The sequence below is a fragment of the Hypanus sabinus genome, chromosome 21 (genome assembly GCF_030144855.1).
Source record: "Hypanus sabinus isolate sHypSab1 chromosome 21, sHypSab1.hap1, whole genome shotgun sequence".
In the NCBI taxonomy this organism is placed as follows: Eukaryota; Metazoa; Chordata; class Chondrichthyes; order Myliobatiformes; family Dasyatidae; genus Hypanus; species Hypanus sabinus.
The window spans coordinates 61,022,664-61,046,177 of record NC_082726.1 but is presented as its reverse complement, the minus strand read 5'-3'; the positions used below and the strand labels follow the sequence as shown (position 1 = coordinate 61,046,177).

Below are 23,514 nucleotides of genomic sequence, written 5' to 3'. Positions count from 1 at the left end.
CTACCTGATGGTAACAGTGAGAAAAGGGCATGCCCTGGGTGCTGGAGGTCCTTCAAATCTATAGATTAGTAACTATAACAGAATTAACGAAAGACCGCCCAACTTGGGTATTCAACCGGAGTGCAGAAGACAATTGTGCAAATGCAAATATAAATAAATAGCAATAAATAATGAAAACATGAAATGAAGAGTCGTTGAAAGTGAGTCCATTGGTTGTGGAAAAATTTGAATGATGGGGCAAATGAAGTAGAATGAAGATTTCTCCTTTGGTTCAAGAGTCTGATAGTTAAGGGGTAATATCTGTTCCAGAACCTGGTGGTGCAAGTCCTGCTGCTGCTCTTGTATCTTCTTCCTGGTGGGAGCAGCTAGAAGAAAGCATGATCTGGATGGTAGGGATCTCTGATGTTAGACCCTGCTTTCCTATAACATCATGTAGATGTGCTCAATGATTGTATAGTCAAAGTTTTAGTAACAGTGTCTTCCCTTCTTCTGTCCGATTTCTGAATGGACATTGAGCCCATGAACGTTGCCTCACTACATTTTAAATTTCTATTTTTGCATTATTTATTTATCTTAACTATTTATATAAAAATACAGTATACACACACACACACACACATATAGACGGATATAGATATACACTTACAGTAATTCACAGTTTTCTTTCTATTATTATGTATTGCTGCTGTAAAAACAATACATTTCACAACATAATCCAGTGATATTAAACCTGACTCTAATTCTGATTCTCTTTGTGACTGTGTGGGATTCCCCTGCTAATTTCATTTTCATTCCACGTACCAGTTAATTTGTTACTGTAAATTACTTGCAATGCAGTTGGTAATAGCAGAAATGGTTGGGAGAGAGAGAAAGGGGGGCAGAGAATCTGATGGAGAGCTAAGTGAAAATAGAATGAATGTAGACAGCTGCTAGATGTTTGATGGTCAGCTTGGATGCAGAAGGCATTCCCCAACCGGGTTGCATAGCTTACTTAACACACCGTTCAGTGTCTAATAGTTAGTAACGTCATTCCCCTTTTAAGGAAAGACTGCCTTTTAATTTTTGGGATTGTTGTTGATCTTTTGTTTCTTTCCTTCACCTGGAATTTAAAAGAAAATGGGATTTTCCAGCCAATGGTTTTATTGTTCTCATGAAGTTAGACAGGGCATAACAATGTGTCAAGAAACTATGGCATTGGAACAGTAATTAACAATGTTCAATCAACTTTTCTTATTTAACATTTCTGACACAGTAACTGAACATGAGAACATGTAGATATAAATAGTTTCAGTAGTCATCTGTGAAACATTAGTGATTCATCCTTGCTCTAAATATTTAGTACCTTCAAAAAGTATTCTCAAAAATGGTTAGATTTATAGGCTTACATAAAAACACACATACAACCAACTCTTCATCCAATGAAGAGTTGGCTACTGTCAATCTGACTGCTGTCCCTGGCTACTGTCAATCTGACTGTTCACAATCTTGACATACTCCCTGACCCTGAGGTTAATGGGCCTCACAGTAAATATCACCTCTGTCACAATGTCAGCCTGTATCTATCTCTTAAGCTTTGCCTGACTGAGCTCAATTCAGCTTATGTTCTCATGTTCTCAATGTTATATATTTTTACATTTTTATTATTTTTTAGTTGCACAGTATGTCTTCTTTTTCATACTGGTCAGTCGTTGTGTGTAGTTTCCCATTGATTCCGCTGCATTTCTTTGTTCCAATGTGAATGCCCGCAAGAAAATAAATCTCAGGGTAAATATGGATAATAAATTTATTTTGAACTTTGCTTTTCTACTTGCCTTCTTGTTTGTCTTCCACACTCTTAATAATCACAAGCTGCATTAACCCATACCAGATCGTGCTTGTCTGTCACGTCCATGGATCTTGACTTCAAAGTCCAAACTACAAGCCTTGCACCAGCTGTTGAGTATCCTTTGTAAATATGGAATTGCCACTTCGCATGTGAGATGGCTTTCTGGAGGTCATGCCTGGACCTTTTGTATTTAACTAGTTTGTCAGACCTGAACGCCTCTGATCTGGCCCTCAGCAGATTGCAGATGTCTTGGTTTATCTGGGGGTTCTGGTTAGGGAACACTCTGAATGTCACACTTATCCACAATTGTCTTTATACCTGCCAAACTCATGGATATTATGTCTCTTAACAGCAAGTTCAAATCCCTCCCTATTTCTGTTACTCACCCTTCATACTTCCTCTATTCTGGATCTTACTACCTTCACCACTCATTCAGCTGCATATTGGAAGCTTCAATTTAAATCATTTAAGCTCTGAATATTACTCTTAAATTTCCACCTTACTTCTTCCTTTATGGTCCTCCTTAATAGTTACCTTCTCATGAGAGTGTTTAGCCATCCAGCATACTTCCTTCGGCTGTGCTAGTTTATGGCTGACTCTTCAAGTTCAAAGATTCAAAGTACATTTATTATCAAAGTATACATGCCCTGAGATTCATCTTCCCATAGACAGCCTTGAAACAAAGAAAGAAAACCATGGAATCTGTTCAAAGAAAAACATCAAACCCCCCAGCACACAAAAAAGAACAAATTGTGTAAACAGCAAAGAAAAATGAGCAAAAAAAAAACAGAATATAAAACACAAAACCACAATGTCATCGAAAGAGTCCAGGCATATTCAGTCCAATTCAGTTCAGCCCAACCCTGCGCCGTGATTTTGTTATCTGCAGGTCACAGATCCAGACCACCCCGATCAAAATCGAACAAAATAACAACAAAAAAAGGGGTCAATCCGAAACCAGGGACACACCATAACATGAATGACAGGTGCAAACCACAAATCATGTTGATTCAGTGATGCCAAACCTCAATTTTAGAGGTACAATATAAGCCTGTCAATTGTGATCACCCATTGGAACAATAATATGTGCCTTTATGTGAATAATGAAAGGGCTCTATTGATACATTATCCTAACACACCTCTCAGGATTTAGACAAAATGCTTCAAATACAATTAATTTCTTTGAAGTGTGCTCACAGTTGTCAGGTATGGAAATATAGCAAATATTTTGTCTGAAGAAATTTATCTTACTAGGAAGAACATGCTTGATTGAGCTTTGAGTAGTAACTGTAAAGTTCAGTATAAAGACAGTGGCCACGTTAATAGGTACGGGAAGTACCTAATAAAGTGGTCACTGAGTGTATGTTTGTGGTCTTCTGCTGCTGTAGACCATCTACTTCAAGATTTGATGTGTTGTACACTTAGAGTTGCTCTTCTGCACAGCACTGTCGTAACCAGTGGCTATTTAAGTTACTGTCGCCTTCCTGTCAGCTTGAACCAGTCTGGTCTTTCTCCTCTCACCCCTCTCATTAACAAGGCATTTTTGCCCACAAAGTCACTGCTCACTTGCTGTATCTTGTTTTCTACATCATTCTCTGTAAAATCTAGAGACTGTTATGTGTTAAAATCTCAAGAGATCAGCAGTTTCTGAGATACTCAAACCACCCTGTCTGGCACCAACAATCACTCCACAGTCAGATCACATTTCTTCCCCATTCTGATGTTTGGTCTAAACAGCAAGTGAACCTCTTGACCATGTCTGCATACTTATATGCATTGAATTGCTGATTAGATTTTTGCCTTAATGAGCAGGTGTACAGATGTACCTAATAAAGTGGCCACTGAGTGTACATGCTTTCTTCACAGTTAAGAGAAAAACTGATCTATTCTCTGTAGATTGCTTTTGTAAGTTAGTATAATAAAATATAACTTATTTTTTCTATGTATTAATTCCAAGTTAAATTGGAGTAGATAAATTGTTTTAGTAACAAGAATGACAATTAAGTTCTGAAAATGTATAATCAAAAGTTGAAATGATATTTTCCTAAACTGAAACGTTTTTCTTGGTTACAGTTTCCCTGTTTCTTAAATTTCAAGATTGTTCACAATTTTTTTACAAATACAAATATTTATTTATTTTATTGTTTATTTTATACGGAGATACAACATGGAATAGGTCCTTTTGATTCAACAAGCAGCACCGGACCACAACCCAGCTTTTTAATAATAATAAATAAGTACAAGAAAACAAATGTCTACTTGCAATTTTATGTAATCTTAATGAGACCACACTGGAATATTATGTACAGTCCTGGAGTATGAGTCTTAAGACTATAAGATATACTGTAGGACCAGAAATTAACCCTCACCTAATCACAGAATAATATACAGGGACCAATTAACCTACTAATCGGTCCACCTTTGGAATGTGGGAGGAAACCAGAGCAGCTGGAGGAAACCCACACACTCATAGGAAGGACATACAAACGTCTTGCTGGTTATATTGGAACTGAACTCTGATGCCCTGAGCTGTAATAGTGTCACACTAACAAGTATGGTACCTGGCACCGATAAATAGGTAAGTACTTTCTTTGATCACAATGATACTTTACTCAGAGCTGCATCTTGTTAATGTAACTCTGAATCACAGTAAATGTCAATGAACAGGACTGGCCAATTACTAAAGGAGAGGCTGCATTTATTTATGTTCATCAATAATTATACTGTCTGAGAAAAGAGAGTGCAATCTCAAGCAAATTGCTCATAAATATGAGGCCTCCATCGGTCAGGGTTGACTATAGATGTTGCGTCCTAGCTGTCAAGATACGCAAAGCCAGGGCAGTACGATGTGGAGAGCAAGCTATTGCCCATGTAGCAAGCTCCCCCTCTCCTCACATCTGATGAATCCAAAGGAACAGCAGATACAGATACAGTTTGGCACCAGCAGCTTCACAGGAGTTGCCAGTCAGCATTGAACTCAACACAGGACTGCCTTAGGTACTCCAGCTCTGGATTTTTCCTCAGGGTTTACTCCTGAAGCCTTCCCCATGAGTGGGTATAGCTGCAAGGCAGCAGAGGTTTGAGATCAGAGTTTTCCTTCTCCTAGATGAGCTGGCTGTTGAGTCTATTCACAATATATATAAATAAAAGCATGCACATGGGAGATGGCTTTAACTTATGCAGTCACATGGGGGGATGTGGTGAGGAGAGAGGGAGAAGAAAAGAAAGAGAGAGGGAGAGAGAGAAACAATGTTCATGTATAGACAACAGATCAATACATAGTGCCAAGGGGGAGGGGGGGGTGATAGCTCTAAAAGAAATGGATCCATACATTACACTTCCTCCTCCTTTAGATCAATGTAACGTAAAACTGTATATGCACAAAACATTCAATTTCCCCTTCATAAACCCATATTCCAAATAAACATACTTCCACAATAACAGTCTATAACTAACTTTACAGTTCTAAAGATTTAATCTTTTGGGTGGTGCTCTGTTTCTCTCAGCATAGTGCCTCGGGGCCTGTGGACTGGCATTAGATTTGGTAGGTGCCTTGTCTAAGACAAGATTCTCAGATTTTGCTGTCACATTGCTGCCAGTGACATCATCACTGAGTGGTAAGTTCGGTGACTGTGACGTGTCCATCTCGTTGAATACAGTTGACTCGTGTGATCTTCGGTTGAGCATCCAAGGTCTGGTCCACGTGACGCCTCCATGTCTGCTCTCCAACATCCACTGTGTACATCAGTGGTCCAGTTCTTGTAGCAATCCCACTTGGTGTCCATTTGTCTTCTTGGTAGTTTTGCGCTAGGGCTTTATGAAGCTCCTTGCTGCTTCATTTGGCAACTAGCTGCACTGTTTATTCTGTACTTCCCTCCAGAGATCTAGTTTCAGGAGTCTGCAAAATGTCAAATTCCTGTTCATGAAGAGCACTGCAGGCATTTGATTTGGTATCGCGTAAACAGAGTCCTGATACACAAAAAGGAAGTTGTCCACCCTGAGCTGTAGAGATATGTCCTCCTTGTCCATTGCTTTAATGGACTTACTGAAGGTTTGGATAAACGCTTCAGCTAACCCCATTCATTGCTGGGTGGTGAGGAAGGGAGAGGGAGGGGGAGGGGGGGGGAGAGAGAGAGAGAGAGAGAGAGAGAGAGAGAGGGAGAGATTTAAATCCTACACCAATTGTGATTTCCAACAAAATTGTTTGAACCCTCATCACTGTCAGATAATCTGCATTTTTGCTTGCTAAATCTGTCAGCTGCCATGAAAACACAATTCTGCTTTAAAAATCTGTGAATGAGACATAAATTTGATTTGCGTTTGAACAGAACACTTTAATTTTATTAAATTCAAATTTATCTTTACTTTTGCTCTGCTTAATCTCAGTTTGGTTAAAAAAAAACTCAGTGCAGGAGGTGATTTTAAAGTTAATCCGTTGCAGAACAGACATTTAATCAAGGTAAGATCGATGTTAGCATGATTTTCAAGATTACATTTAGTTTTTACATAGAATCAAAGAACTAGGTCACCAAAGGCACATGAGGCCATTGGAATCAATGTGTCTTTATCATTGTTTCCTCTGGGATTGGAGGTTCAATTTTCTCATGAGATTGAAATTGCACTCAAGCAAAACCAAGAAATTTAGTAACAGATTAATGACAAACTGATCCAATGAATTAATGGGTTCCAACCTATTGTCACCATGCATAATACAGCACTAACTTGCAGTGAAGAGGGATTTTCAGCTTTGCTCAGATTCAATGTTGAGGTAAAGATGTTCAACAGAATGCATTTAATTATATCAGGCTGTATAAAATGAGATAGGCTAGGCATATGTTTTTCCAATGCCTCTATTCCAAACCCAGCCTCTAATTACTTAACTGAGAAACAATGGAATGACTGTGGTAGGCACTATTAGACACAGCCTTTGCAAAAAGCATCAAATTAATTTTATTTTTCAGGTGAGAATGGAGTTTAGTACAGAGGACTACAGAAGTCAGGTAGAGTTTATTGTCATGTGCACAAGTGAGGTACAGTGCAATGAAAAACTTGCTTGCGGCACACACAGAAACATCGCCTTGTCATTCTGCTGTCGTTGTGTCATTGTGTGCACACTTCAATGTTCTTCCTGATAGATTCTTATAATGGGTTCTAAACCAAGCTGATATGCTGGGTTGGCTTTGTGGTGTCCTTCCCACCATACATGATGGAATATTCCATTTCTTTAGTAATGGGGATGTGTAGATGTTGTTTGTATAATGTAGTTAAGGTAGATACTCTTGTTTATTTTATAATAATATTGTAACTACATTGTGTGCTGCATTATATTCTAATTCATGTGTAGTTTTAAGTTAACTTTGTGGGTAATTAAAGATGATGTGTCCTGGTACCTAATAAACAGGGCTCCGTTCTCTGTAGGAGAGATAAATAGGGACTGCCAGGATCCGATCACAAACAAGAGAAAATTTGCCGATGCTGGAAATTCAAGCAACACACAGAAAAATTGCTGGAGGAACTCAGCAGGCCTGGCAGCATCTTTGGAAAAGAGTACAGTTGACGTTTAGGGCCGAGACCCTTTGGCAGGACTCCGGAGTTCACACTGGACAAATTTAGTACGGAGCTATTATTGTGTTTTCTGGTAGATATCTATTTTGAAAATATTGGCAGTTTTCTTTTTGTTATTTTCACTAATTTGTGTTAGTTTGATTTTTGAGACCCTAATAAACACCCTTACACTAAAGTGATGAATGACTCCAGCCATTTTTCTTTTGATCAAAATCCACATATCTAACAATACATATGCAAATACACACACATATATACATACATACATACCCAGTGCAATTAAGACTACTGCGCAAAGACAGTGTAAAAAAAAGACAAAGATAACTGAAAAGAAATCCATGATTGAGCAAGTGATGGTCAAGTTAAATCCATAGGTTAGAACAAAGAAAACTATTATTATTTTGTATCTCTCAAATTAATAGAAAACTTAATTTGAGAATAGAACTATGAGTTCCAGAATCATTCCAAGTTTATCACAAACATGGGAGCAAATGAGGAAACTGAATCCAACAGCAAGGACCTCATGGTAATAAACTTATACAGCATACTGATTTGGTCTTACCCGCAATCAATTCTGGCCAAGCCATTTTAGTAAACATGCTAAGTAGGATTTGCTAGAATTGGATATTTAAGTAAAAGGAGCAAATAAAGAAGCTGTTTAGTTCTGTTCAAAGGATAGATTACCAAAGATAGTTTTGGTAAGTATTTAAGGAAAAAAAGTTGTTAGCAGTAGACATCTCTTCAGTCAGGAAGATTTAAGATCATTGTTAAAAGATTCAGAGACAACATAGGATGTAGCAAGTTTGAAATGAGGACTTGGAATGCTCTGTCTATAAGGATGGTGAAGTAGAATCCAGACATTTAAAATTTTATTATCACTGACTTACATAATGTGATATTTGTTTTGTGGCAGCAGTACAGTGCAAAGAGCTACAAATTACCAATGGCAACTTGCAAATAAACTTGAAGGGGATACTCTAAAAGGGCTGTCAGTAATGATTTTGCAATGGGAAAAATTAAGTTGCTCTTTGAAAGAAAGATTATGAACTGACTGGGCTGTTTTCTTCTGCTGCACAGTTCTTTGATCATTCTAATTTCCTCATTTATGAGATATACAGTTCGTTTCATGGGAAATGAGTCTTTCTACAATATGAGTTTTATCAGTGGCAGTGCTTTTAGTAAGCAGGAGAAAAGGAATATTGCATCACTCTAATGAACAAAGTTATAAAGTGGATGTTATTGAGATATTGTTACAAAAGTTAGAAAACACTGGAAATCCCCCACAGATATATTTATTAATAAGGTTTATCATCCATCTCTAACTGCTCTTGTAATGAGGGTTAACCACATGGGTGGATCAGTTGTCACACAGAGGTCAGATTATTGAGGACAACAAGATTTCCTTCCGGCAGGACTTTAGTGAATCAGATGTATCTGAATGATAATTCTGTTGTTTCCTGCTTACACAAGAGTCTGCCAGTGCTGAAATCTAGAGCAAAGCACAAGGTAATCAATAGGTCAGTTAGCTACTGCGGAGGGAAAGGTGAAGTCAAGGTTTTGATTTGGGCCCTACATCAGGACTGCCCATGCTGATTTAATCAGAGTCAGGTTTAATATCACTGGTATATGTTGTGAAGTTTGTTGTTTTGTGGTAACAATACGTATATCATCATCATCATTATCATTATGTGTCATGTCGTATGATGCATTTTCATGACCATGATAGTTCTTGGCAAATTTTCCTACAGACGTGGTTTGTCATTGCCTTCTTCTGGTAAGTGTCTTTACATGACGGGTGACCCAAGCCATTATCAATACTCTTCAGAGAATGTCTGACTGGTGTCAGTGGTCACATAACCAGGACACTTGTGATCTGCACCAACTGCTCATTCATCCATCCACCACCTGCTCCCATGGCTTCACATGATCCTAAGCAGTTGCTGCACCTTGTCCATGGGTGACCTGCAGGCTGGCGGAGGGAAGGAGATTTTTACACTTCTTTACCCTGCCACTCTAGCAGTACATTACAATACGTAATAATAAATATACATTACAATAAAAAGTATGCGTGTGTGTTAATAAAATTAAATAACTCATGCAAAATGAGAGCAAAAAATTGGTAATGTCCATGGGTTCATTGTCCATTCAGAAATCTGATGGCAGAGGGGAAAGAGCTTTTAAGTGTGTGTCTTCATGCTCCTGCACCTCCTCCTTGATGGTAGCAATGAGAATAGGACTTGTCCTGGGTTTAATTAATAATATAAACTTAAGTTTCTTAGCTGTCACAATGGAACGCAAAAACATCCCTGGAGCCATGGTCCAGAACTGCAGCTTGTGTGTATTTTGTTGCACAATCAGCACACTGCAGTAACCTCACTTGCTCTGAAAAAGTTGACCTCAGATGTTTAACTATTTCACTGTTCACAAGTGCAGCCTGACTTGCTGAGCATTTCCTGCAATTTCTGTTTTCCAGCTTCTGCAGTACCTCACACTTTGCTGTTGCTTTACACTGAGATCTTGATTCTTGCTGTGTGATGACAGATTTTAAAATATACAAAAAATCAACTTCAAATAAAATGATTATGAACAATAATATCATGCTTGTTTTCCCTTTTCCTTTTCAGTTCAGAAGAAAGGTCCCGGTCTGAAATGTTGACTGTTTATTCATTTCCCTAGATGCTACCAGCTCTGCTGAGTTCCTCCAGCATTTTGTGTATGTTGTTTAACATTATTGAGATGATGTTACAAGTATGTTTTTCATTGCACCTGTACTCAAGTAATGCTTAGCTTGAGTGTTTTTTAGGTTGTCTCTTTCACTTTTTGAGATCACAGTGGCATAGCAGTAAATGATCTTTAAATGACTGTTTGATCCTGACTTCAACTGCAGTCTGTCCAAAGTTTGAGTGTTCTCTCCATGACCATGTTGGTCTCCCCTGGGTACTCTGGTTACCTCCACATCCTAAAAGCAAGGTGGTGAGTTAAGCAGGTACAGGTTGAGTACTGCTTATCCAAAATTCCAAAATCTGAAATTTTCTTTGAGCATTGACATGATGGCACAAATGGAAAATTCCATAGGCGCTAGGAAAGTTTCCAGCTGATGCACAGGTCTCTGTGCACTACAGAGAGTTGTGAGAAGTGACCTCACATACAGTATGTAATGAACAGAAGTTAATGAAGAATAGAAAAACACTGCATGAAGCAAAAAATTAAGACATTAATTTCTATTGAAAGAATGAATTCATCAGCGTTGGAGTGAACATCTGTTGCTCAATGGTATGCTGATCATGAAACAAGCAAAGATCCATCATGATGACTGAAAATTGAAGGGAATTTTGAATATTCAGATTTTTAAAAATTTTTATGATAAAGTATCTGCTGATTAGGAAGCAACAGATAAATTCATTGATAAGTTTGCGAAAATTGTCATCGATGAAAATCTAACACCAGATCGAGTCTACAACGCTGATTCTTTTTATACCTTATATAAAACCTAAAATAAACTCCAAGTACAGTGGACAGTAACCTTTTAATCAAAAAGTGGCATCATAGGTGGAGACTGAAAGCCTCCACTAGCTGATTCAGATATTTTTCCAATGGTGCTATTCTACTACTTTTGTTACCCTGCACACATTATATTTTCATTATATTAATGTTAGGTAATAATTTTTACTATTAAGAACATATGTGTGATCAACAAGTGTAAAACAAATACTGCTTACCAGTAGGACATAAATTCAGAGTAAGAAATGATGGCGATTCCAAGCTATCTCATTACATGTATATATTCTAAAATCTGAATTATGAAACACTTCTAGTCCCAAGCAATCTGTACTATAATGTATACATTAGCACAAGTTAATGACAAATAGAAATACAGTGGCATGCAAAAGTTTTGGCACCCCGGTCAAAATTTCTGTTACTTTGAATAGCTAAGTGAGTAAAAGATGACCTGATTTCCAAAAGGCATAAAGTTAAAGATGACATATTTCTTTAATATTTTAAGCAAGATTACTTTTTTATTTCCATCTTTTCAAAATTACAAAAAAGGAAAAGGTCCTGAAGCAAAAGTTTGGGCACCCTGCATGGTTGGTATTTAGTAACACCCCCTTTGGCAAGTATCACAGCTTGTTAACACTTTCTGTAGCCAGCTAAGAGTCTTTCAATTCTTGTTTGGGGGATTTTCACCCATTTTTTCTTGCAAAAGGCTTCTAGTTCTGTGAGATTCTTGGGCTGTCTTGCATGTACTGCTTTTTTGAGATCTATCTGCAGATTTTCGATGATGTTTAGGTCGGGGACTGTGAGGGCCATGGCAAATCCTTCAGCTTGCGCCTCTTGAGGTAGTCCATTGTGGATTTTGAGGTGGTTTAGGATCATTATCCTGTTGTAGAAGCCATCCACTTTTCATCTTCAGCTTTTTTACAGATGGTGTGATGTTTGTTTCCAGAATTTACTGGTATTTAATTGAATTCATTCTTCCCTCTACCAGTGAAATGCTTCCCGTACCACTGGCTGCAACACAAGCCCAAAGCATGATCAATCCACCCCCGTGCTTAACAATTGGAGAGGTGTTCTTTTCATGAAATTCTGCACCCTTTTTTCTCCAAACATACCTTTGCTCATTGCAGCCAATAAGTTCTATTTTAACTTCATCAGTCCACGGGACTTGTTTCCAAAATGCTTCAAGCTTGTTTAGATGTTCCTTTGCAAACTTCTGATGCTGAATTTTGTGGTGAGGACGCAGGAAAGGTTTTCTTCTGATGACTCTTCCATGAAGGTCATATTTGATCAGGTGTCACTGCACAGTAGAACAGTGCACCACCACTCCAGAGTCTGCTAAATCTTCCTGAAGGTCTTTTGCAGTCAAACAGGGGTTTTGATGTGCCTTTCTAGCAATCCTACGAGCAGTTCTCTCGGAAAGTTTTCTTGGTTTTCCACACCTCAACTTGACCTCCAGCGTTCCTGTTAACTGCCATTTCTTAATTACATTACGAACTGAGGAAATGGCTATCTGAAAATGCTTTGCTATGCTTTGCTTTCTTATAGCTTTCTCCTGCTTTGTGGCATCATTTATTTTAATTTTCAGAGTGCTTGTGTTGGAAGAAGGTTTGATGAGTCAGGGTATTTATAAAGCTTTGAAATTTGCATCACCTGGCCTTGCCTAACAATGACTGTGAACAAGCCATATCCCTAACAAGCTAATTGAGGTCTGAGACCTTGGTAAAAGTTATCTGAGAACTCAAACCTCTTGGGGTGCCCAAACTTTTGCATGTGCTCCTTTCCTTTCTTTCATTCTAAAATTGTACAAAACAAAAATAATACACCAATCTTGCTTACAATGATGAAAAGAATGTTTCATCTTTAACTTTATGACTTCTAGAGATCAGTTCATTTTCTACTCACTTAACTATTCACAGTAACAGAAATTTTGATCCAGGGTGCCCAAACGTTTGCATGCCACTATAAATGTACCAATATAAGTGAGATCATTTTGAGGGTATAGGGATATAAGGAGGTAGGAAATAGAACAATGGGATTTCTCCCTTAGGAGCTGGCATTGTTTAATATTTCAGTAGTGCTGAGCCTATTTTGCATGACTGTAAATTTAGCCACTTGTGTGAACAACAAACAGATCAGTGACAGGAGTAATGTGAACATATGAAAATGAGTCTAAATCTTCCTGTAGAAGTGTGCCATTCAACCATAAAATCTATAGCTTCTCAGTGTCAAAGATTATGATTCATCTTACACTTTATCCCATGTAGAATGCAAAAGTTTGTCTCCAATTTCCCAGATGTTCAGATCTAATTCTTTGGATGTTTACTTTGGTGGAGTTCTGGCCTTCATGCACTTGCGGAATGCTGGGTTGGCTCTTTAACTTTCTGATTTTTTGATGTTTGCCTTTTTGGAAGCAGTTCCAGTGGCAGCAAACTTGATGGACATTCTTATGAAGGCAATAACAGAGCAAGGAAGAGTTGGTCAGCTGACATGGTCAGCTGAATGCACACAAAATGCTGGAGGAGCTCAGCAGGTCAGGCAGCATCTATGGAGGGGAACAAATAATTGATGTTTCGGGTTGAGACCCTTCATCAGGACTGGAAAGGACAGGGAAAGATAGCAGAATAAGAACTCGGAGGGAAGGAAAGGAGTACAAGCTAGAAGGTGACAGGTGAAGCCAGGCGAGTGGGGGAGCAGGGATGGGAGGTGATAGGTGGAGAAGGTAAAGGGCTGGAGAAGAATGAATCTGATAGGAGAGTAGAGTTGACCATGGGAGAAAGGCAAGGAAGGGGGGCACCATAGGGATGTGATAGGCAGATGAGGAGAAGAGGTAAGGTGGGGGGGTGCAGAGTGGGAATTGAAGAAGAAGGAAACAGGAAGAGTAAATAAATTACAGAAAGTTGGAGAAATTGATGTTCATGCCATCTGGTTAGAAGTTACCTAAATGGAATATAAGGTGTTGCTCCTCTAACCTGTGAGTCACCTCATCATGACAGAAAAGGATGCCATGGACCAGTATGTTGGAACGATAATTGGGGATTAGAATTGAAATGGTTGGTCACCAGGAAATCTTGCTTTTTGCGGATGGAGTAAATGTGCTCAAAAAAGTGGTCCCCGAATCCATGTCGAGTCTTAACAAGGAAGAGGAGGCCACATCAGGAGTACTAGGTACAGCAGATGACCAAAACAGATTTGCAGGTTAAGTGTTGCCTCACCTAGTTCAACCCAGTTGGGCTTACAAATCCAGAAATTAATTCCTAAATTGTTTGAAAAGATCTGCTCTATTAGGAAGGCAGCATTTTATTTCATTTGTTCATGGAATTTACCTGCTTCCAAGGAAATTTATGATCAGTTGTGACCTCCAATATTATGTCCAGTTCTGATTGCTTCATTATAGGGAGGATGTGAAAGCTTTAGAGAGGGTGCAGAGGAGAATAACCAGGTTGCTGCCTGGATTAGAGAGCATGCCTTATGAGAATAGGCTGAGAGAGCTAGCACTTTTCTTTTTGGATTGAAGAAGGGCAAGAGGTGACTTGATAAAGACATACAAGATGAAAAGGGTAGTGTAGCCACCAAACATTTTTCTCGCCAGGGTAGAAATGGCTTTTACGAGAGGGCATAATTTTAAGGTGACTGGAAGAAATTATAAGTGAGGTGTCAGAGGTAATTTTTTTATACTAAGAGTGGTGAGTGCATGCAACCGGGGTGGTGGTAGGAGCTGATACACTGGAGAAGTTTAAGAGACTCTTAGATATAAACATGGATGAAATAAAAATGGAGGGCTATGTGAGAAGGAAAGTTTAGATTGATTTTAGATTAGGTTAAAAGGTCGGCACAACATCGTGGGAAAGGACCTATACCCTGATATACTGTTTTATGTTCTATATGCCAATGATTCTAGAACTGCCTAAAGAATGTCACTGAGTGTCCCCAGGAATTTTTTACATTTCATTCTATTTAATAATGCTGAAAGAATGCTTTCATACTTCCTTCTGAGAAAGAGTTAAAATGAGCCGGTAGCTTTGTCTTTTCTCTATATGATTCTTTCTACAATAGCAAAGCAATGAAAATGTCTCTTTACAAGGTACTGTTCTTTTTGCTCTTTCTGACATGATAGCTAACTCCAAATCTGTTGACCTAAATCTACCTGCTTTAATTTCAGGGAAAAACATGCAAATGAATGAGACATATTCATCTACAGGTATCTGATCAGTACAAGTTTAGCATCACAATGTCTATAATATCTTTCTCTCAGGAAAACCAATTCCTGGTTTTATCAACATTGATACGTACATTTAATAGGTTTTAAACAGCTAAAATAAGAATTAAAGATAAAGGGCAAGGATTAGTTTGGAATCACAGTTACAATGTTGGCTAAAATTACTTGATTCATAACTAAATATGAATCACTACAAATGTTTAAGAGGAAGTGAATGAAAATGTTCTGAATTTAATAGATGTTTTATACTTAAACTAACCGTGATCATTTCTACATGAAATATGAATGAATCATTAGAGGAAGTGTTCTCAGGTGCTATATTGGTTATGGAGTGAAACAAATTAAGTACAGTATTAATCAAACCCATTACATGGTATGTGCAAGTACACTTTCACAGACTGGGTGACTCTTAATCTCAAAAGCACATCTTTTTAAAAATTTCTTGTGTTCATAGCCATACAAGCAGGCCTCGCTATTTCAGTAATTCCAATCTGAGATAAATTCATGAACAGAACTTTATCTCTAACCAGTAATCCTCTTATTACTAACCAGTTCCCATATTGCCTGACTGTTAGCATCTTCACTGATGGAAACATATTTACTGACACACCCATGAAGAATTTCCTCACTTTGTGCTTTGACATTCACAATGTTTCTGGTGCTGTGAGGAGTACCACAAGGTGGTGTACTAAATTCATTTTGGTAGTTTTAATGCCCGCTGCAGTCAAAAGCTATGATAAATTCTGAATCATTGCATTGATAAAATTGGTCTAAAAATGTATCTTGTTTCTTTTTCCGATTATTTTTCTCACGATCAAAATCACCCCTGTTTGGGGATTTCCTCCTTCCATCTTTTTTTCAGTTAACTGTGGCTAAGAAGGCATAGTAAATTTTAAATTGTCCCATTATTTAATCTCATTATTTAATCGTTGTGAAGGATTTCTTACTCTGGTGGGATAATGTATAGGTGAGACTTGTGGCTGTGAAATAATCTCAGGTTCTGGGGACTCCTCTGTGGTGGTTATAGGAGTTGCCTCTGAAACTGTAGAAAGTGGTTCTAATCATGGTAGCCACCTTTCTTCTCCTTCAATCCCTTTTTCTTTTTCACATTCCTTATCTCTTTCACACCATTCCCTTTCTCATTCACATTCTTTCTCTCCATCTTCTCCCTCCTTTTTCTTCTTCTAGTTTGTGCATCTTGATCTTGGGAAGGTCCTTCAGATCCCCGGAGTATTCTCTTATTAATCAATCTATTACAATCTAATCTCTCCTTTTGGTTTCCTCATTTACAACGTCATCTGCTGAATCCTCTGATTTTGTAATTCCATTGACTCTTTTCATTTTGGTCCTCCATTCATCCAAACAGACTTTGGTCTTTGCATCTACTTTTACAAGCAGCTTTTTGTCTCCCACTTGAAATTCATGGAATAACCTTAATACACTGAGCAGATTCTGGTTCTTTATACTCACAAAAGCTGAATGTTTTCAACTTTATTGAAGCTCCTTGAACTCCCTTCCATCTTAAAACCAAAGCCACATTTTGCAAGAAACTGTCTGATTAACATATCAGAAGCTTTCTCAAATACATTACCTACAAAAACTGTTGTAGTCGGACCACAGCTTTCATCACTTTCATGCTTCCTCTGAACAACATGGTCCTTTCTTGGTCCAACATGCTTTCCATCCAGAGGCACAGAGGTAGGCTCCAACAGCTGTTTGTCCTCTGATGGGCAACGGTTCATTGTGTTCAATATGGAGGCAGTTGTAGCATCACCTAGTACATTTCTCAATTTGCTTTCATATAGCTTCATTGCAGTGGATGGATCTCCAATCAAGTTGTAGTTGTCTCAGCCAGTCACACACCCACAATGTTCTGTTTTTACGACATACAGCTCAACATGGCTTGTTCGTCGTTGTTTTTCAGTTACTACTGTCATGCCACAGGAGTTATCTTTTCCCTAGTATACTGTAAGTTCTTAGTTGGATATCTGAAGGATTCAATTTTTTACCTTTGTAATGGTGTTCAAACTTATTTTGTGGAATGACTGAAACAGCTGAGCCAGTGTCCAATTCCATTTTAATTAATTTTCTATTTACTTCTGCCGTAAATCATATTGCTTGTCTATTGTTAATTTTCACACTGTAAATCTCAAGACTACACAATCCTATGCCCCTCTCATCATTATCAGATTTTTCATCAACAGCATGCAGATTAGTGCTGTTTTTGAAACTGCAACTTGATTTTTAAGCATTTCCTCTTCCCTGTGCAAACCATTTATTTTTGTCTGCCTGACATGCTCTTTGTATGTGACCTACTTTGTTGCATTCTCTGCAAGTTTTGCCTTTAAATCTACATTTATTTGGTGTATGCGAGCCCTTGCCATGATAACACTATTTGTTCGGCCAGGCTGGTTTCTGTTTAGATGCTGCAATTTTGTTCATGCTCACTTTCATTCCTAATTGCAACTCAATTGCATCTTTGTTTGCAGTTTCCATTGAAACAGCAATTTCCACTGCTCTTTTAAATGTAAGCTGTGCTTCAGTTAGGAGCTGTTTCTGAATGCTTTCTTTTAAGATTCCACAAACTAAATGATCACTTATTTTATTATTAATCCCATTATTGAATTGACAATGCTCAGACAATCTCTGCAATTCAGCGATGTACGCTGAAATGGAACCCATTTCTTTTTGATTCCACTTATGAAACTTAAAGTTGGACATGGGATGTTTCAGATCGTGTCCAAGATATCCTGCAGTGGGAGGGAGAACAGGCAGAGGTCGTGGTACATATTGGTACCAATGACATAGGGAAGACTGTTTAAAACAGAAGACTTCTGTATTCACTATGGAAAAGGATCTTAATGATTTTAGTAAACACGAGGAAATCTGCAGATGCTGGAAATTCAAGCAACACACACAAAATGCTGGTGGAACACTGCAGGTCAGGCAGCATCTATAAGGAGAAGCACCATCGACGTTTCGGGCCGTGACCCTTTGTCAGGGCTGATGAAGACGTCAATGTTGGGTCCTGACGAAGGGTCTCAGCCCGAAATGTCGACAGTGCTTCTCCTTATAGATGCTGCCTGGCCCGCTGTGTCCGACCAGCATTTTGTGTGTGTTAATGATTGTAATGATGACTTGCAGCAGACTGAAAAGCTTGAGCATGTAGATATTAAGAAAGAGGATGTGCTGGAGCTTTTGGACATCAAGTTGGATAAGTCACCAGGACTTGATGAGACGTACTCCAGGCTACTGTGGGAGGCGAGGGAGGAGATTGCTGAGCCTCAGGCGATGATCTTTGCTTCATCAATGGGAACGGGAGTGGTTCTGGAGGATTGGAGGATTGTAGATTTTGTTCTTTTATTCAAGAAAGGGAGTAGAGATAGATCAGGAAATTATAGACCAGTGAGTCTTACCTCTATGATTGGTAAGTTGATGGAGAAGATCCTGAGAGGCAGGATTTATGTACATTTAGAGAGGTATAATATGATTAGAAGTAGTCATGGCTTTGACAAGAGCTGGTCGTGCCTTATGAGCCTGATTGAATTTTTTGAGGATGTGACTAAACACATTGATGAAGGTAGAGCAGTAGCTGTAGTGTATATGGATTTCAGCAAGGCATTTGATAAGGTACCCAATGCAAGGCTTATTGAGAAAGTAAGGAGGAATGGGATCCAAGGGGACATTGCTTTGTGGATCCAGAGACTTAAAACTCGACTGTCTCCACGAGCTGGGCTGCTTTTTTTAAACTTGATGTTCCTCTGCATTTTTCTTAGTTTGAACATCTCACTGCACTTTAACAGGTTGATAGCCATGTCGGGTTCATTTTAAATTTTGCCAATGTTGTGCTTTGTAACCTCAAAACATTCAACTAATTCAACTCATGGGAGTCCAAAAATATGGGTGTAGTTTGAGGTTTACTTTAAGCGAGGCACACACTAATCATGTGGTAGCTTAATGACATATGCAATTAACATATTTTTACAATTATCCCTTAATTAATTATTTAAGCAAACAAAAATACTTAATATATACACAAAATAACTCAAATATTACTAAAATATTAAACACACAATGAAAATGAGGGCTATTAAATTGAACAATCAAAAATTGCCAGATACAAGAAATAAAGAAATACAGAAGTTGCTGGAGATATGCAGCCAGTCAGGCAGCAACTAAGAGAAACAGAGCTCAAGTGTCAAGTTGACAATCTCATCTGAATTAGGAAAGTAAGACAATGAAATTGGTTTATACAATGTGGTTTACATTCAAACCACAAAACAATTCCTTCAAGAATTCATGAGTCACATTGTTGGTCAAGAAAAATATATGTGTATGCAACAAAAAATTCGAATAAGTTGTAGGACAATTATTACTAATACAGATGCAGTGGATTGTATGCAATTGTGACCTATGTTGCTGTGTTTTGTTTTAGAAGTGGCCTATTAAAATAATGCAATTTCATATATTGTAAAGAATCTGGAGACAAATTATGAACATGCGCTTCTTTGCATGTGAGTGTAAAGGAAAATGGCAGAGAAAGAAAAAGCCCTAAATAAATAAAATCTGCTTCTTTACCACATATTCTCCAGCACTAATAAGTGTATCCTTGAACTTACTAGAAACATGGAAAATGGATCATGGTGCTGAGATACATCTTAAGATATGCTGGAACACATCATCAGTAATGTAACCTGGGATCTTCGGGTGCTTCAGGTCTTTCAACATTGATACTCTCATCCACGTAACCCAGCCAGGGTTGATCAGGCCCTGGCTTGTCTCCCGCAGCATTGGTCCACGGGTCACATCTCTTGATCCATAGCCATTTGGAGGCACGATCAGTAGCCTCTGTGACAGTCCTGGTTACTCTTTTCTTTGCAGCAACCGTAATACCAAGCAGAGAGTAGGTTCTGCACAATGAGCAGCCAGCAAAACATCTACATCCTCCCCTATAGGCTTATGTTGTGTCCTCCACCCTTGTCTCTGGCACTGCTCTATCAGCTTCTGGTATTTGGCTTTCTTACATTCAAACACTTCCTCAATCCAGTCTTCCCAAGGAACTATCATGACAAACTGTGTTAAAGTTTCTGACAGAATGACCCTGTCAGGCCTCAGTGATGATGATGTGATGAAGTCAGGGAACTTTAAATGCGTGCCACAATTGACTTCAGTTGCCAATCAGACCACGAACCTAGGTTGTAATAGATTACAAACATTCCTGCACACCCATACTAGCCGATGAAATAGAGGTGAGAGTCATTGTTTGTCATTTTCTCTTGAATTTGAGCAAAAAGTGAATACTGTAATCTTCATTTTTCTCAAAAGTTATCAGCAACCCCATTCCATTCCGATCCCATCCCCATCCTTAAGCCATTTGGAGCTTCTCCTAATGCAAACCTAGAAAAAAAAAATCATGGAAATCCCCACTGAGTTTATTTCCTGGTCAGCCATACTCCTTCCATTGATATTACAATGATCCCAGCTGAGAAGAAGTGAAACAACATGCACACATACAGCAGTCTTCTTGACCTCAGGGCCTTCTAAAAAATCTTTCAGATGAATCACTGTTGAAGACCGCAATGTCCTTTATAAAACAAAAAGAATCACTTAGTTTGTTGATTCTGGTTCAAGGATAAATATTGGGCAGGATTAGATCTTTAGCCCACCCTCACCTCTGCTGAATTGTTTTCCAGCCTTCGCTAATTGATCTTTTCTCCCCTTGCGTTGTTCGATTTGTTGCATCAGGTATTGAGCTCAATCTGCATAGCCACCCAATTCAACAAAGATGTTGATTGAATGATATATGATGACAGATATTAAAGAGTAAATGAGCTGCCTGAAATTCTAAGGATGCCTGAATGCTTTGAAAACCGATCTCCTAGACCTCACACCCACTTCCTCCAGACTCTCCTTCTGTTCCTGGCTGGTGATGCACCAAGATCTCCAGTGTTGCCCCATTTTATGATTACCCTTTCCTGCACTTTGGATTAGTGCAGTGGGTCCATGCAGGTGTTCCACGGTGAACAATCTAAGCAGCCACAATATTGCTCAAGGGCATAACAAAAATCATGGTTGAGACATGAGTTTGTGGTATTCTGTAGTTTGGAGCTACATGGCAAGTTTGCAGAGGGTACACCTGGCCTTCCAATGGCTATCAAATAGTTCATGTGATATGAACAGGTAAACTGACAGCTCATTGAGATACTTGTATTTCCTGTACAATAAACATTTATTTATATTATGCTGTATCTGGTAGCCTGAATTGATTATGTATTAATTATATTCAAGGAGATTATGAGAATGATATGTGGAACATATTAGTGCATTACAAAGTCAAAGGCAAGTTTATTAACAGATGGACAGGTATAGTGAAGGAATTGCAGCATCACAGGCAAAAGTAGAAACATAAATTAAACATAAATTATATGTATTTTTTACAAGGAAGTATATAATTAGAACAAATAAAATATTTTAGTGCAAAGTTTTCAGTATTGCTAGACTTTAGTGATTAAGGTTTTGCGGTCTAGTAATATTATTGAATGGAGGTCCTGCCGACTGTGCTTTTTTCCAATGTGCTTACTGAGTTTCTCCAGCATTTTGTATGTGTGTTGCTTGGATTTCCAGCATCTGCAGATTTTCTCTTATTTATGGCTGAAGGGAAGCAGCTGTTCTTGAACTTGGTGTGGGATTTCAGACTTCTGTATCTCCTCCTACCTGATAATAGCTGCAAGAAGATGGCATGGCCCAGAAGATGGATTTTTGATGATACATGATGCCTTCTATTGCCACCGAGAGATACTACCCTCATTACTTGTTCCACTATATGAGACAGGAAAGGAGACCTGAAAGACAAAAATGCCACAAAGTTTGAAGTTTAAAGTAAATTTATTATCAAAATACGTATTTGTCACCGTATACAACACTGAGATTTGTTTTCTCATGGGCATACTCAATAAATACATAATAGGATAATAATAATAATAGAATCAGTGAAAGACTGCACCATTCACACAGCAGCTTCACCTTTTATGATTATCCAATAGATATGAGGGGTTTTTTTCAGTTTGTTTGGATGAATGTGTGATCAGCAGAGGGGATAGTTAATAGAACATGGTATTTGTAGTATGGGAAGCATTTGAGTGGGGGCAGCAAACAAGAATTAAGTGATAGTAGGGGCAGGAATCCAGTGGAATTGTGATTGTCCACTACAGCAGAGAGCAAGTGTCTAGAAGGCTATGTTGTCCAATTGATGCCAGCATTCAGTTCTACAATTAGAACTGCTTTTGATCAAGATGTGGTATTAAATGTTCAACTTTTTACAATTTATACAAATAATTTTCCTTCCATGGGAAGATTGCACCTGCAAACAATGCAACCAAGGGCGCATCCTTCAGATGGTTTATGAAACTCACTTCCTTTACTTAATCTTTTCCTTTCAAATGTGGTTCTGCTGTTGTTGGAGCCTGTAATCTACATCTTGGTGGTGTGTTTTCAGCACGATTGAATGATCTGGTGCTTTGCTGTCTCTAAGGGGGTTCAGTGAGGTTTCAAATAAAATGTGCAGCCTCGAGGCCAAGCAGCCTGGAGATGGGGCACTAACCCATGATTGACCCCACTTTTTGTCAATCTTGCTGATTAAAGTATTGAGGAAAACTGAAATCATTGAAGATGAGAGCAGAAGGTGAATGGGTATTCAGCGTTGTCTACCTGCAGGTGATTGGTCTTTTTCTCGCTGCTGCTGGGGGAAGGTGTCTGCATGTGACAGTCTCTCTCTCCCTCTTGTCTGCTGCTCCTGGAGGAAGGTTGCTGCATTTGAATGGTTTCTGCCTCCCTTCTTGCTACATGCTGCCAGAGCATCCTCTTGAGCAAGATTTAAATGACACAGTTTGGGATTGGACTCTGTGGTTAACATTATGATGTGCTTCTGGTTTCTGGTTGCCCTTTTTTGTTGTTATTTTGTGTGATTTTGATTGTGGTGGACTGGCTATGCAGCCTGACATTAACAAATGACACAGAGCTGGATTGAACTGAACTGAGCCAAACCATTTTCATTCTACTGTTTTATATTCTATGTTTTTCACTTTTTTTTTTGCTGTTTGCAAGATTTTTTTTGTGCAATGGGGGTGTGATGGTTTTCTTTCTTTGTTTTGTGGCTGTCTGTGGAAAGAGAAATCTCAGGGTTGAATACTGCATATACTTGAGATAAAAAATGTACTTTGAATAACTGATGAGCAGTCCAATCTTGAAGAAAGGTCTCAGCCCGAAATGTCAACTATCTATTCATTTGCATAGATGCTGCCTGACCTGCTGAGTTCCTCAAGCATTTTGTGTGTGTTGCTCTGATGAACAAACCATTATGGTCATATATTAAAAATATATTCTTATCAGTTATCTAAATGATGACAGATTG

At 38.5% G+C, this 23,514-nt stretch overlaps 1 protein-coding gene across 1 annotated transcript in view; it reads right to left on the bottom strand.

Moving 5' to 3' along the window:
• Nucleotides 1-23,514, bottom strand: part of LOC132379110 (elongation of very long chain fatty acids protein 6-like) — a 167,893-nt gene that overhangs the window by 136,735 nt on the left and 7,644 nt on the right. The window contains exon 2 of the mRNA XM_059946691.1: nt 21,819-21,946. The gene's annotated coding sequence lies outside the window, so the exon portion shown is untranslated. The remainder of the gene's footprint in view (nt 1-21,818; nt 21,947-23,514) is intronic.